Source organism: Sus scrofa, chromosome 11, assembly GCF_000003025.6.
Source record: "Sus scrofa isolate TJ Tabasco breed Duroc chromosome 11, Sscrofa11.1, whole genome shotgun sequence".
Lineage (NCBI taxonomy): Eukaryota > Metazoa > Chordata > Mammalia > Artiodactyla > Suidae > Sus > Sus scrofa.
In genome coordinates this window covers 69517118-69532815 of record NC_010453.5, presented here as the reverse complement: position 1 = coordinate 69532815, position 15698 = coordinate 69517118, and the positions used below count along the sequence as shown (strand labels likewise).

At 41.9% G+C, this 15698-nt stretch overlaps 1 long non-coding RNA gene across 2 annotated transcripts in view; it reads right to left on the bottom strand.

Annotated features, from left to right (window-relative positions):
• LOC102165696 overlaps nt 1-12724 on the bottom strand; it is a 130999-nt gene extending 118275 nt beyond the window's left edge. For both annotated transcript variants that reach the window (XR_002336737.1, XR_002336738.1), the window contains exon 1: nt 12593-12724. This is a non-coding gene — a long non-coding RNA (uncharacterized LOC102165696). The remainder of the gene's footprint in view (nt 1-12592) is intronic.

The window sequence follows — 15698 nt, the reverse complement described above, 5'->3', positions numbered from 1 at the left end:
TGAGCTGTCACGAGCTAGCCAGCTTCCAAAAGGCTTTTGTTTTTAAGTTCAACAGAGGAAGACTCTAGTCGTTATTTGTGCAGCTCACCAAGTATTTCTAATTCTCCGCTCTTCCAGGGGACCTGGAGGACCACACTTCCAGATCCCTTAGAAGTCAGGCCTGACCACGTGACTGGATGGGCCCAGAGACACAGGAGCAGAGGTTCCCTGCATCATTTCCAGGAGGAAGTGTTAAAGGGCCTGTACACATGTCCTCACACCCCTTTTCCCCACCATGGTGGCCTTGGAAACACATGTTAAGATAGACAGGGTCTCCAGGTAGTCCAAGAATATGAACAGACTTAATGCCAATGAGCTACACATTTTAAAATGGTTAAGAGGATATACCTCATCTCCATCTATTTTGCCACACACACACACACACACACATACACAGGTCTGTGTTTTGACTACAATCAGCAAAGTTCTCTGGACAACTCGCATAAGCTAGAAATAAACTGCTTTATTAAACCACTGAGGTTTGGGGATTTCTTGCAATCTTGTTGCATTTTATTGAACACAGGGTAGATTTAGTATCTCTTGAAAATGCTACTACTTAACCACAGTTAAAACTCTTACTGTTTAACTCTACTACCTATTAGAGTTATTAGAAATAACTACTAAGAGTTACTACTTCTTAAGTTAATATGTAAGAATGAGAATAGCAGGTTTTGGTTTCATTTCTTTCTGAGAACGTTTTTGTTAGATTTTTAAATCACTCCAACAAAAAAGCGAAAGTAAAACGCTACCGTTAATGTCAAGGCTTAAACCTACCTTGCAATCTAATGTTAACAACACTCTTTTACTTGCATTTGTAACATGCCTAAACAAGCCTGAGCTAGGAATCCTTCCTTATTGTCCCCATCCAAGGGCTGAGAACACTGAGTTCAAAGAGGGACCAGGAGGGGACAGAAGTAAGACTAGATCCCAAGTTCAAGGGGCCAAAAGTTCCCCCCAACCCCAGCCTTGCCTCACTAATTAGAAAGACTGCAGAGACTATATTTTCATCTCATTTCTAGACACCAGTGCCCTATAGTTGAGATAATGTAACCAGGGTAAGATATAAAAGTACTTTGATCCAAATTACAGCAATATATTGCAAAGCTTAGCACAGCATTACAAATAGCTCATTGAACCAAATCAGTTTGTTTGCAGGGGAAGCGAGCAGATTTTCTGCATAATACAGCAGTGCAGCTGGTAATAGTAGGCGCTAAAATAAAGGATGAGGTGGGGGGTAGGGAGAGCTCATTTAGGAACAAGCAGTAGACCCTAATGAAATTGCATTTTGGCCCTATCATCATCCTTCTGAGAAAATGCCCCTGGAGGTTTTCCATTTGAATCCTGGGCATATTTATGAAGATCAAAGTAATGGCTTTTTAAAATTAATTACATGAATTTGTAGCTCACCAACACTGAGTGAAAGGCGGGTGTTGCACCCCATGCCTTGTTACAGCTGTGCATCACACACATCAAAAGCCCAGGACGCTAGCAAGAGCACGTTCTCTGCGACATCGACCCCCGAGCAGCCGGGACAGACGTGCAAAGAGTGCACAAGATCAGTCCCCAAAGTTGTTGTGACAGCTTAATTGTATTACAGAGCTCGGATAATTCCCATTTATTTGGCTTTTTCCTCCGAGCGAACACTGGCCCCCCAAGCATAACTATTACCAGGAGAATTAAGATTCACCACTTTGATGGTTGATCTTGCTCCCTCCAATAACAGCCCTGCTCTAAAATCCTGGTAATTGTTCCACTGTGATCAGACTTTCCCCTAGCCTTCGGCAGGCTGAGACCCCACAGCAGCTAACTAATTGCAATTAAAATCTGCCACGTGAGTGGAAGAGAATAACATAAATTAATCAGTACATTAGCGGAATTACATTTAAATGTTCAAATGTGCATTCAACATAGTGGGACATTTTAAATTATAAAGCAAAGTGCTTCATTACGGATGCTGATATTTTAATGAGGAAATGTGATGTTTGGTTAAATAGGAGTACAATATAGACACTTCCTTAAAATTAGCATCAATGATGCATTTTTAATTCAAAAAACAAGTTGTGGTCTGCGTAATTCCTGCATATCAATGTGGAAAAATTGCCTGGAGCTGTGGAAACAGTTGAACATCTCATTCTCTGAAGAATTAATAATTCCAGCTGTACTAACTAGCACTTTATGTAAATTGTCAGATAAATCACCGCAATAAATACAGGTTTTAGAAGAACAGAACAGTATGCTTATCCGTAATTTATTCAATCATCAATTCATGTACACTGAAGCTAAAGGATATGAAAGATTAAACGTTCTAGGCAGAAAAAACAAAAAGAAAGGAAAGAGGAGATAATGTCTTTAATAGCTACATGGAAGGAGACTCTGGAATAAAGGTCCCATCCAATTTTACAAAAACCTTGCACATTAAAATAATTCTATGATGCATGTAAATGTTATTGTTTGTTTTCAAGTACACACAGTCAAAGCTTAGTAATCAACACACACTTCAGAGTTTTGAAAGACTTCCTTATAAACTCACTTTTTTATTTAATTGCATAAAACATAAAATTTAGGCAAAATACATATATTTAAAGGACTGTGTCAGGTTGGCTTTATAATTTGTATGTATCACTTGAAGCTTATGATGTTGGAGGCACAAATCCAAAGAGAGACGTCAGAAGCTGACCTCCACTTGGTTTCTCCTCCTGTGCCCAGTTAGAGACGGGGCAAGCCCAAAAGGAGATCTTTGTCTTCTTCTGGGCTATCCTCTGATTTTATTATATGTGAGATGAATCCTTGCCAGTTTCTGTGATACATCAAATTCAGGGAAGAGCAGGGGGTGTTTTGGTTGGGTTTGCTTTGGGTTTTGGTTTGCTTTTTTTAAATTATTTTTTATTTTTTATTATTTGGGGGGGGGTACTTTTTAGGGCTGCACCTGCAGCATATGGAAGTTCCTAGGTTAAGGGTCCAATTGGAGCTACAGCTACCAGCCTACACCATAGCCACAGCAACACCAGGTCCAAGCCACATCTTCAACCTACACCACAGCTTACAGCAATGCCGGATCCTTAACCTACTGTGCAAGGCCAGGGATCAAACCATGTCCTCATGGACAGTAGTCGGGTTCATTACCACTGAGCCACAACAGGAACTCCCAGAGCAGGTTTTAACAACAAAGAATGCGCATATGACGACCCCACTTACTGTACATGTGAAACATGAGTGTTCATTTACAATTACCCAGGCAAATACCAACGAGAAATGGATATCACAGATAAGCAATATCAAACACAGACCAAAGGAAAATGCAAAGGAAACCTGTCTTCCACAATATCCACCCTCAGCATCAGAATTACTGCCCACTCCCTACCTAAACCCACTCATGAGTCTCTGTTAACATTGTCTTAAGTACAACTTTAGCAAAGAACAGAAGGTTCTAGCTGACTCCTTCCTTGGGTTTCGGAGCGTTTTTCTCTTTCCAAAGCAATCTTTCTCTCCAAACAAAAGCCCTTCCTGGATGTAATCACCCCTGCGGCTGACTTTGCTTATGATTATGGCAGCCTTTTGCCCCAGCTGATGGGAGGTATCCTCTCCCAGGTAGGTTGGACCATGACTTGTCAACCCCAGCGTTCGTAAAAAAATATCAGTTCACTTGGAAGCACAACCTCTGACTGTGGGTTTCAGCTGAGCCCAGTGATCCTGGGAAAGAGGGAAGGCCAAGTCCCATCTTTCTTTGGCTTATTGCAATGCACTTCCCTGCTTACATGACTCAGATAAGACTCATAAATGCCTCCCTTGTTTATCTAGGGCAAGGCCAGACACAGATACTCTAATTCCCACTACTGGCCTCACACAAGATCAGCTGAACTGTTTGTGCCCCATGATAAATCAGAACAAAATGCTTTTTAACCAAACTTTGGCTACACTTCATTCCTTCCTTCATGCCCTGAATATTGGCCTACCTTAGCCTGAGCAGCTGACGGCCCCTCCAGAGGACAGGCTGGCCCCTGGGCCAAATATTCTCTGATCCATTATCCATTGCTTCCCCACAATCCATCCCTCTAGCTTGCCTACTCCTTTCTATAAGGAAAAACCCTTCATCATTATCAATGGTGAAAAGCTGAAAGAATTCCCTCTGAGGTCAGGAACAAGACAAGGATGTCCATTCTCACCATGACTATTCAACATAGTTTTGGAAGTCCTAGCCACAGCAATCAGACAAGTAAAAGAAATAAAAGGAATTCAAATTGGAAAGGAAGAAGTAAAACTATCACTATTTGCACACGACATGACACTATACCTAGAGAATCCTAAAGACTCTACCAGAAAACTGTTAGGGCTCATCAATGAATCTGGCAAAGTCTCAGGATACAAAATTAATACACAGAAATCAGCTGCATTTCTATATACTAGCAATGAAATACCAGAAGGAGAAATTAGGGAAGCAATCCCATTTACCATCGCATCCAAAAGAATAAAATACCTAGGAGTAAACCTACCTAAAGAGAAAAAAGACCTGTACTCTGAAAACTATGAGACACTGATGAAAGAGATCAAAGACGGCTCAAACAGATGGAAAGACATACCATGCTCGTGGATTGGAAGAGTCAATAGCATCAAAATGACTATACTACTCTAGGCAATCTACAGATTCAATGCAATCCCTATCAAATCACCAAGGACATTTTTCACAGAACTTGAACAAAATATTTTAAAGTTTGTTTGGAAGCACAAAAGACCCAGAATAGCCAAAGACATCCTGAAAAAGAAAAATGGAGCTGGAGGAATCAGGCTCACTGACTTCAGACTATACTACAAAGCAACAGTCATCAAAACCGTATGGTACTAACACAAAGACAGAAATATAAATCAGTGGAACAGGATAGAAAGCCCAGAATTAAACCCACACCCCTACAGTCAACTAATCTATGACAAAGGAGGCAAGAATATACAATGGAGAAAAGACAGTCTGTTCAATAAGTGGTGCTGGGAAAACTGAACAGCCACATGGAAAAGAACGAAATTAGAACACTCCCTAACACCATACACAAAAATAAAATCAAAATGGATTAAAGACCTAGATATAACACCAGACACCATAAAATTCTTAGAGGAAAACATAGGCCAAACACTCTCTGACATAAATGACAGCAATATCTTCTCAGATCCACTTCTTAGAGTAATGACAGTAAAAACAAAAATAAACAAATGGGACCTAATTAAACTTAAAAGTTTCTGCACAGCAAAGGAAACCCTAAACAAAACGAAAAGACAACCCACAGAATGGGAGAAAATCTTTGCAAATGAATCGACTGACAAGGGATTGATCTCCAAAATTTATAAACACCTCCCACAGTTCCATACCAAAAAAACAAACAACCCCATCAAAAAATGGGTGGAAGATATAAACAGACAGTTCTCCAAAAAAGACATACAGATGGCTGAGAAACACATGAAAAGATGTTCAGCATCACTCATTATTAGAGAAATGCAAATCAAAACCACAATGAGGTACCACCTTACACCAGCCAGAATGGCCATCATCCAAAAGTCTACAAACAATAAGTGCTGGAGAGGGTGTGGAAAAAAAGGAACCCTCGTACACTGTTGGTAGGATTGTAAATTGGTGCAACCACTATGGAAAACAGAATGGAGATTCCTCAGAAAACTAAACATAGAACTACCACTTGATCCAGCAATCCCACTCCTGGGCATCTATCCAGAGAAAACCACAACTTGCAAAGACACATGTACTCCAATGTTCACTGCACCACTATTTACAATAGCCAAGACATGGAAACAACCTAAATGTCCATCGACAGAGGAGTGGATCCAGAAGATGTGGTACATATACACAACGGAATATTACTCAGCCATTAAAAGGAATGAAATACCGGCATTTTTAGCAACATGGATGGACCTAGGAATTATCATGCTAAGTGAAGTCAGCCATACAATGAGGCACCAATATCAATTGCTTTCACTGACATGTGTAATCTGAAAAAAGGACAGACGGAACTTCTTTGCAGAACAGACACTGACTCATAGACTTTGAAAAACTTATGGTTTCCAAGTGAGACAGGATGCACTGAGGGTTTGGGATAGAAATGCTGTAAAATTTGGTTGTGATGATTGTTGTACACCTATAAATGTAATAAAATTCATTAAGTAATTTTAAAAATTTAAAAATTTTAAAAACTAATAATTAAAAAAAAGGCGGGGGGAACCCTTTTCACCTAACTCTTGAAACACTTAGAGACCTTACGGTTATAGCATTCTCCCCTACTCCTGCAGTCCTTGGGAATAAAGTCCTTACTAAGGACAAACTTATTTCTTATTTGGCACCATCAATAGCCAGTGGTATCTAAGTGCCTCTGCTCTATGAGAAGAAGCTTTGTTATAATTCATATGAATTATGAGTTCTAAACCTGAGAATGAACTGAGGCTACTGAAAATCACTACAAACAATGGGATTTCTTTTTTTAAACGGAGTAAAAATTTATCATTTTGTGGACCTGGAAACAGCAGCCAACCAATTATACCAACCTCCACGCACAATGGCCTGGGTTCAGTCTGAACAAAGAATTAGAATGTAGTGGGTGTGTCTGCCCTTGCACAGCTCCCATCAGGGTGATAACGAATCTTGAATGGTTGGAAGAAAAGGAGGCACAATGAGCCTTTGTATATTAACCAGGCAAAGCTCAGAAGCAGGTGTAGGAACAAGGAGGGTTACAAAAGCTATCATTTCTTTACGGTCTTAGGTCTACTTATTAAAGTGCTTATTAAACTTTGCACTCATGTCTGTACTCATGAATATGTCTATAAATTATGCTTATTTTATTTTTATATTCCATAAATATATGTAGAAATATTCTCAGGAAACAAAATAATTATATTAATCACACAGTTTCCTCAGTCTACTAATTAGACTGGAGTATTTCATTACCTCCAGAAACAGTCATAAGTGAAACCAAAAGGAAACAGAAACCAAAGCAGAGAATGGTTTCTGTATAATAAACCAGAAGATGGCTGTGTCCAGTGGTTTGGGCTTAATAATGTGAAACCATTTTCCCATGAGTCTGTATTTATTGTGAGCTCCATTTTTCAACCAGGGCAAGAAATGACATTGAGCAAAGGAAAATAAGTCACAGCAAAACTGAAAACATGTTAAGTCCTGGTGTCTTTTATCTTTTCTCATCTTTTCAGTAGAAATGTTCTACCATATACACCATTTTAATAATCCAAAACAAAGCCCTGTATGGTAAAATAAACAAAGAAACAAAGATAAAAAGCCAATGTATTCCATTTTTAGGGCCCATAGGAATAGCAAGAAATATGACAACACTTCAGAACATAGTGATAAACTGGTTACCAAGAGCGAAAACTAGGCAGATGGTAAATGAGAATCACATACATAAATAAAAAGTTTTTTTGTTGTATACAGCTTCTTTTCATTTTAACTATTCAATAATTAAAATTACTGTAAACATTTTGTGAATAGAGCAACATTCATTTTTTCCTCACCCTTTTTCCTTAAAGGGGTAAGCAGCTAGATGCAGAAACAAAGATAAAAGCTCTTGGATGCAGCCCCAGATGGAGGAGAAATATTTGGGAAATACCTAGTTTCACTCACTCAGGCAACAAAATTTTATAAAAAGGTCCCAAATAATCCACAGAAGTGCAAAGTTCTGGCAACTTTCAAGACCCTGGTTCCGGCTCACCCCCTGCCCTTACTGAGGTCACCAATTCCGGCTTTTGACTAAGCTGGTTCTGCTGTTTGCACCCAGGAGTCCTAAGACATACCTGCTGCATGATTATGGTAACACTACTACCTAGCACTTTCTATGTCAGGCACTCAACATGCTCTTGGTACACAACCAATGAAACGGAGGACTAAAGAACCGTTCTTGTTCTAAAGATGTAGTATCTTAAGCTTAAGGAGGTTGGGTAAACTGTCCAAAGTCACTCAACTATGAAGAAAGGGTGTAATAACACAGAGCCAAGACCATCTGGATCTTAATCACTCTGCTACCCAGCTGCCCAGGACACCTGGCCCAGGTCTTGCACCTCAAGGATGTACAGAAGATGCCCCCCTTCACTGGTTTCCCTGTATTCCCTTGTCTCCATTTCCACAGCTGACTAACCCACCACAACATACCACACACATATACACACACCCCACACACTGTTGATAAGGTTCCAGTCAGGTCTTAGATTAGGATCTGCTTCAATTCTTTGGGTTAACATGGAATGTCCACCTCTCTGCACTAACTCATTACATATAGTTTAGCTATCAGAAGACACTATTTCCCCTTCTTTTTGCAACCTCTTGCTTGACATACCCTAAGGTCGTTCCCTCGTGTCCTCTATAATAGTGACATGGGGGAAAACAACACTATTGCAGAAAAGATTATGTGCTTACAATAAGCCAGGCATTATAAAATCAAACTGTGCCCCTCCCCAAAAAAGATATGTCCTAATCCCCCATACCTACAAATGTGAACTTATTTGGAAATACAGTCCTCTCTGATGTAATTGGTGAAAATGAAGTCATAAGGAGTGGGTGGGCCTTGGAGTCAATATAACTGGCATCCTTATTAGAAAAAGACAGCACCATGTGAGGACAGAGACACGCAGGGAGAAGATGGTCCTGGGAAGACAGAGGCAGATGTTGGAGTGATGCTCCCATCAGCTGAGGAATTCACAGGGCTACCGGAATCTAGAAGAGGCAAGGAAGGACCACTCCCACACGTTTCAGAGAGAGCACAGCCAGACTCCATGCTCTGCTTGATGTCAGACCCCAGAACTGTGCCTCCAGAACTGTGACAGAATAAATGTTTGTGGGTTTAAGCAGCAAAATTTGTGATGCTTTGCTATGACATCCTAAGAAACTAATACACAGGGTGACTCAGAGAGGCTAGAAGCAGATACATTAGTTTGGAGACTTGTGCATTTGGTGGCCAAGGTGGTTACAGGCAGTGAGAATAGATAATTTATTGACTAAGAGGATTTTCACTCATTAAATCATTAAGAAAAAAAAACTTGCTTTAATAAGTATTCAAATAGAAATTGGCAAGAGCAAGCACTTGAGGTCAGGATGCCCTGGAAGTCAAACTGAAGAGTTATTGCAATTGCTGCCTATCAGGAAAGATGAAGAAAATATTGCACTGTTTGACTTCTGTTCACAAATTAGAGGATGAGAATGTGATAAAATTTAAAACCCAAAGAAACAGAATCAGAGGAATTAGATAATATAATCCAAAATTCTTCTAAAAGGAAGCAGAAAATAAGAACCTGAGGAGTCAGGTCTCATAAAAGTTTATAGGCCTAGATGGAAACAGAGCTGGGTGACCTTCAACACCAAGTTCAATGATGATCCTTAACAAGCAGGAAGAGAGACTTGGGAAGCCTGAAAGCAGGATGGCAGGACAGGAGATTCCAGCCCTTATACCTCCAGAGAAACATCAATTTTGACAACCACTCAGAGACATACCTCTGTGAGAACCTATGAATCCAGTGGATGGGTCCCAAAGTCCTGTTTGATCAAAAAATTCACAGAAATATAACAAATGATGATAAAATTCATAAGGAATTACAAAATACCCTGAAGAGTCAAAGCAATCTTGAGAACGAACATAGAGATGTCACATTTCCTGATTTCAAATTATATTACAAAGCTGCTATAATCAAAACAGTATGGTACTGGCATAAAGACAGAAACATAGACCAATGGACTAGAATAGAGCCTAGAAACAAACTTATGGATATACATTCAACTAATTGGCAAGGGTGCTAAGACTATACAATGTGGAAAAGACAGTCTCTTTGGGTCTCTCTGGTGTTGGGAAAGCTGGACAGCCACACACGAGAGAATGAAATTGGACCTTTATCTTACACCATACACAACAATCAACTCAAAATGAATTTAAGACTTAAACATAACACCTGAAGCCATAACACTCCTAGAAGAATACATAGAAAAGACCCTTGACATCTGTCTCAGCAATAATTTTTTGCATATGACACCAAAAGCACAGGCAACAAAAGCAAAAATAAGAAAGTGGGACTAAATCAAACTAAAAAGCTTTTACACAGCAAAGAAAACAGTCAACTAAATGAAAAGGTATGGGAAAAATACTCACAAACCATATATCTGATAAAAGGTTAACATCCAAAAATATATAAGGAACACATATAACTTAATAGCAATAATAATAATAATTCCAATAGCAATAATAATTCCAATAAAAATTGAGCAAAGGAACCAAATAAACATTTTCCAAAGAAGGCATACAAATGACCAAGAAGTACATGAAAAGGTCTCAACATCACCAGTCATCAAGGAAATTAAAATCGAAATCAAAATGAGGTAACACCTCACACCTGTGAGGATGGCTATTATTTTGTTTTGTTTTGTTTTTTAAATATAATGAGTACTGTTGAGGATGCGGAGAAAAAGGAACTCTGGCACACTGTTCACAGAATGTAAATCGGTACAGTCATTATGGAAAACCCTATGGAGGGTCCTTAAAAATAAGACTATCATATGACCCAGCAATCTCACTTCTGGGTATTTATCCAAAGAAGTTGAAACTGAAGAGATACCTGCACTCCTGTGTTTTTGCAGCATTATTCATAGTAGCCAAATATGGGAACAACCTAAATGCCCATCAGTGGACAGATAGATGAAGAAAACATGGAATAAACATAACAGCGTAATATCGTTCAGTCTTTAAAAAGGAAATTCTGCCATTTGTAACAACATGGAATGACCTGTAGGATATCATGCTAGGTGAAATAAGCCACATATAAAAAGACAAATACTGTATCATCTCACTTATATGTGGAATCTAAAATAGTCAAACTCATAGAAGCAGAGAGTCAGAGGGTAGTTACTAGGACCTGCAGGGGAGGGGTAAGTGGGAGGCTGTCAGTCAATATATACAAAGCTTTAATTATGCAAAAAGAATAAATTCTGGATATCTAATACATAGCATGGTAACCACAGGTAACAATACTGTACCGTATACTTGAAATATGCTAAGAGGGTAGTCCTAAGTATCCTCACCCCCTACACAAACACACACATATGAAGGTGACTATGTAAGGTGATGGATGTTCACTAGCTTCTCTGAAGTGATTATTTTACAATGCGTAAATATTTCAAATTATCAGGTTACACATCTTTAAATATATGCAGTGAAAACAAAAACGGGAAGAGAACTTAAAGCCAGAAGGACATGAGGGTAGACTACCAAATCCTGCCTGCTGGGATGAAACTTGTAGAATATCTTTGCTGTCATAAAAAGTCCCTTGACCACTGGAGGGAGGCGGGGTTTCACCAGTGTAATAACACCTGGTGTTTCTAGCAACGTCTACAAAGTAGGCTTTATTATTACTCAGATACGGTCAGGCCAAGAGATCAGGGGATGATTATCACTGAAGACATAGTTTTCCATCTCCGGGATCCAGGAGCAGGGGCCCATCCCATGCAGCAGGGCCACGCGGGGAAGAACTAGGCTTGGACAGGAGGCCAAGGGGAAGGGCGGGCAGGATGATGGATGTGGGTAAGGCAAACGCATTGCTTCAAGAATAACTGAAGGATAAGCCCACTACATATCCAAACCACTCCCTTTGGCGGGTGGAAATGGCAAATACCTCCCATAATTCTGAGCATAAAATGATGTGCACACCAAACCCTCTTATAATTACCATTCTTATCTCTGCAGTATTTTTCTTTTTTTTTTTTTTTTTGTCCTTTTGCTATTTCTTGGGCCGCCCCCGCGGCATATGGAGGTTCCCAGGCCAGGGGTTGAATCGGAGCTGTAGCCACCGGCCTACGCCAGAGCCACAGCAACGCGGGATCCGAGCCGCGTCTGCAACCTACACCACAGCTCACGGCAACGCCAGATCGTTAACCCACTGAGCAAGGGCAGGGACCGAACCCGCAACCTCATGGTTCCTAGTCGGATTCGTTAACCACTGCGCCACGACGGGAACTCCCTCTGTAGTATTTTTTTCAAAGCTCCTTCCTTTGACTCTCCTTCCTTGTGACTTTCAATTTTAGGTGGTATTACCACAGATAAACACATATCATATTGCACATTGTGGACACTTTACAAGTAGAAATGTATCAGCTCTAATGACGTGGGCTCTGTGGAGAAAATGTGGTTTCTGTGGGAAGGAACCTGCAAGGCAGGCGGGTTTAGGACTGGCTACCATGAATGAGTTCAGCAGGCTCTGGGGGGCACGGCTGTCCCCAGTAGTCCTGTACTGGCCCTGAGGTGACGAGCAGGTGGCCACAAGGGCTACAGTTCAATGAAGGAGGTGGCTGGGGTCACGGGCTCTGAGTGGGTGGTCTGCCTGTGCAAGGCACACTCTCAGATGTCATTTGCCATCTCTCCGAAGTGGCTAATCCCTGCAGGCCCAGCAAGCTCCCAACACGTCAAAGCATCCAAGATACAGAAAACAAAAAAGCAGGATGAATACAAACTGTCACCTGGCAGAGCCCATGAATAATTATCGGGAACTAAAAGAATCGGGTCATAAAATAAAGTCTAACCTTTCTCTTTTCCTTTGTGCTTGGTCTGGTGTCATTCACTCACGGGGGCCGCGACCAGAAGCACCTCAGACCGGCTTTCCGGCGCAAAATGCCTGCACCGGCACCTCAGCCCCGCCGGGCGTGTGCACAAGCGCTGCGCACCACTCGCAAGCCAAGATGGCGGCGGCGATGGACCGTGTGCACACACGAAGGGCCAGCTCTGAGATCCTGGCGCCTTGAGTGTGGTGCGCATGCGTCGGCCCTGTGAAAACCCCGCCCCCTCCCGGCAAACCCCTAGGGAGCAGGCCCGCCCACCACCTGTCCTGGGGAGCAAGTGCTCTGGAGGGAGAGCTGCGCGTCTCATTATCTCTGATCACAGAAGGAAGCTTTCCTTCGCTTCTGTGCTGCACTCTGTTCTGCTGGCTTGAGCAACAGACAGCAGGGAGGAGGACCCTCGTTGGGGATTAACTTCGGAAGGTCAGTAACAAAGCTTCTAAGCCCTTCCTGAAGGGCCACCGGGAATGAACTGTCCAGTCAACTGGCCTGAAAATGGGAAGGTTAGGACCCTGCGAGGTTTTTTTTTGCGGGGGGGGGGATTGGGGAGGAGGGAAGGCGGTGAGAAGTGATTCAGGAAAGAAGGAAACTAGAGACTTCAGCCCTGTCCTGAGAACGCTCTGCGGACTCTTAAGAAAAGCCGGAACCTGTGGGTGAGGGAAGGTGCGCAGGGCAGAACAGGGACTCGGGGGGGAGACCAGCACCCACCCCAGCACCCTTGAGAATAAGGAACAATGCCCAACAATCGAGGTTGACATCCTCCAGTTTTTAAATAACTGGCACTGTTGTAAGAGGTGATCTGGCCACTAGGTCCACAGTAAGAGGAGTATCAATTCGAAAAGAGAAACTCGATTCCCATGATCATCATGAGAAATTAAACCTAGATTATTAATATGAGTATTTTCACCACTGTAGACACATCAGGATGGATCAGAGCCACCACACATTGATATGGAAAGATTGGCATATTAGCTATTAACAAATTAATTTTTAAGATTTTTTTGCCCCTCAATTTAAAATTCCCTTGAATTTAAAATATTTTTTACTGGTTGGATAGGAAAATCCTGGAGAATTGTCAGTGTCCTTGATGATGTAAATGTTTTTGCCCTCAGGATAATCATTACAAAATGGTCATATCCTCTGTTCCAATGCTGATTGCTGGGAACTCCCACAGGGCACAGAGAATTCATCAGAGCTCTGTGCTAAAGGATCTGACTCCACCTTAGTCTGCCTTCCACCTGTATTATGCGACTCCCCTAAAGGTGACCCCAGCCCTCCATGCAGAGTCTTTGTTCAGGAAAACACCATGCTGCCAAATGGCAAAAAGTGCGTTGTCCCAACCACATTGCCAAACCATTTGCAATGATTCTCCACTTAACTCTCCTGCAGTTTTCCATTTCCCCACCTTCCTCCTAGACCCTTTCTGTCGTGTTTCCCCCCCCCAGCTTTCACTTCCCCATTGCCCCCTTTGGTTCCCTGTCCCTTTAAAAACCTGGGTCCCCTTGTCTCCATTAGAGTTGAGCTCAGTTGATACTGGGGTCTACAAAACTGTCTTGTGACCAGCATCAAGCATCCAGTGCTGGTTTTCTTGGACTTGACTGGAAAGAATTAACCAGAATCATCCAGTCTTATCACAAAAAGGTGTCTCCCCCTTTCCCTTAAACCCCCGCTGTAAGGTCCAGATCAGGAACTGGTATCAAGAGAATGATAGTCTCAGGTGAGCGCTGTTTCAGATATTCTTGAGGCCATGACACCACTGTGAGGTGATGTCACCACCAGTCTGACTGTCTCTGGGCCAGAGATGGGACTCCTGCAGCCCAGCAGCAGGTGACTTTGTGACAGCCAACTGCTGACCTAAGATCCAACAGGACTCAAAGTCAACTGTGGGACTAACTGGAACTGAAAGGTGCAATTTCATTGGGGTTAGTCTCCTATTTCTCACAGCTGTTGACCTGAAACAAATAGACTTTGCCAGATATTTCTCCAGCAAAATTGGGTTTATTGGGGATCAGCAGAGAACTGTAATTCAGGGTCTTGCAACCCCTGTGAGCTATGCTCAGGTCCTCACACAGCAGGGGAATTAGACTTTTTTTTTATGCTGTGCCCTTTGCCCTTTCTGTCCTCCCCCCTCCCCCCCCCTTTTTTTTGGCCATGCCCACAGCATGTGGTGAAAGTTCCCAGGCCAGAGATCAAACCAGCACCACAGCTGTGATCCAAGCCACTGCAGTGACATCAGATCCTTAAGCCCCACAAGAGAACTCCTAGAACGCTTTTATAGAAAGGAAAGGAATTTGGGGGACTGCAGTAAACAGCACCCATGGCTTTTCACTGGCCAAGCCTTGCCAGGAAAGAGTTCTCCTTCTTCCGATAGGGGTGGGGTCTTATGCTTGCAGGATGTGAGAACGCCCCCTTCTGGTCTCCCAACTCTATTTAATGTTAGATTAATTTTTTAATAAACAGATTTCTGTTTGTTAGTTTTTTACACAGCCATAGGAAAAAGCTCTTTTCTTTCATCTTGATCTATCTTTTCTTCCTAGAATTTAGCAGGCTAATCTTGTGCAAACTGCAAGCAAAACTCATTGAATGGAATGTTGCTCCAAATCTCTCTTCAAAATTCGGAGAAAATGCCATGTGACAAATCTTTCGTCTTTTCTTTTCTTTTTTTTCTTTTCAGGGCCAAACTTGTGGCATATGGAGGTTCCCAGCCTAGGAGTTCAGTTGGAGCTTTAGCTGCTGGCCTACACCCCAGCCACAGCAACGCGGGATCCGAGCCTCATCTGCAACCTACACCACAGCTCATGGCAACACTGGGTCCTTAACGCACTGAAAGAGGCCAGGTATTGAACCTGCGTCCTCATGGATGCTAGTCAGATTTGCTTCCACTGAGCCACGACTGGAACTCCCCATGTGACAAATTTTAATATGAGTTGAAACCTTCTGAATCAACAAGAGAATTTAAAGATGATACGTCTGTAGTGCCATCACTGAGTCCCTTTACTTCTTCTGGCAATACAGTTACTTGTGTAGTTCAATAAAAATCTGTCTGTGTAATGGTATAATTGCATAAGCCAAA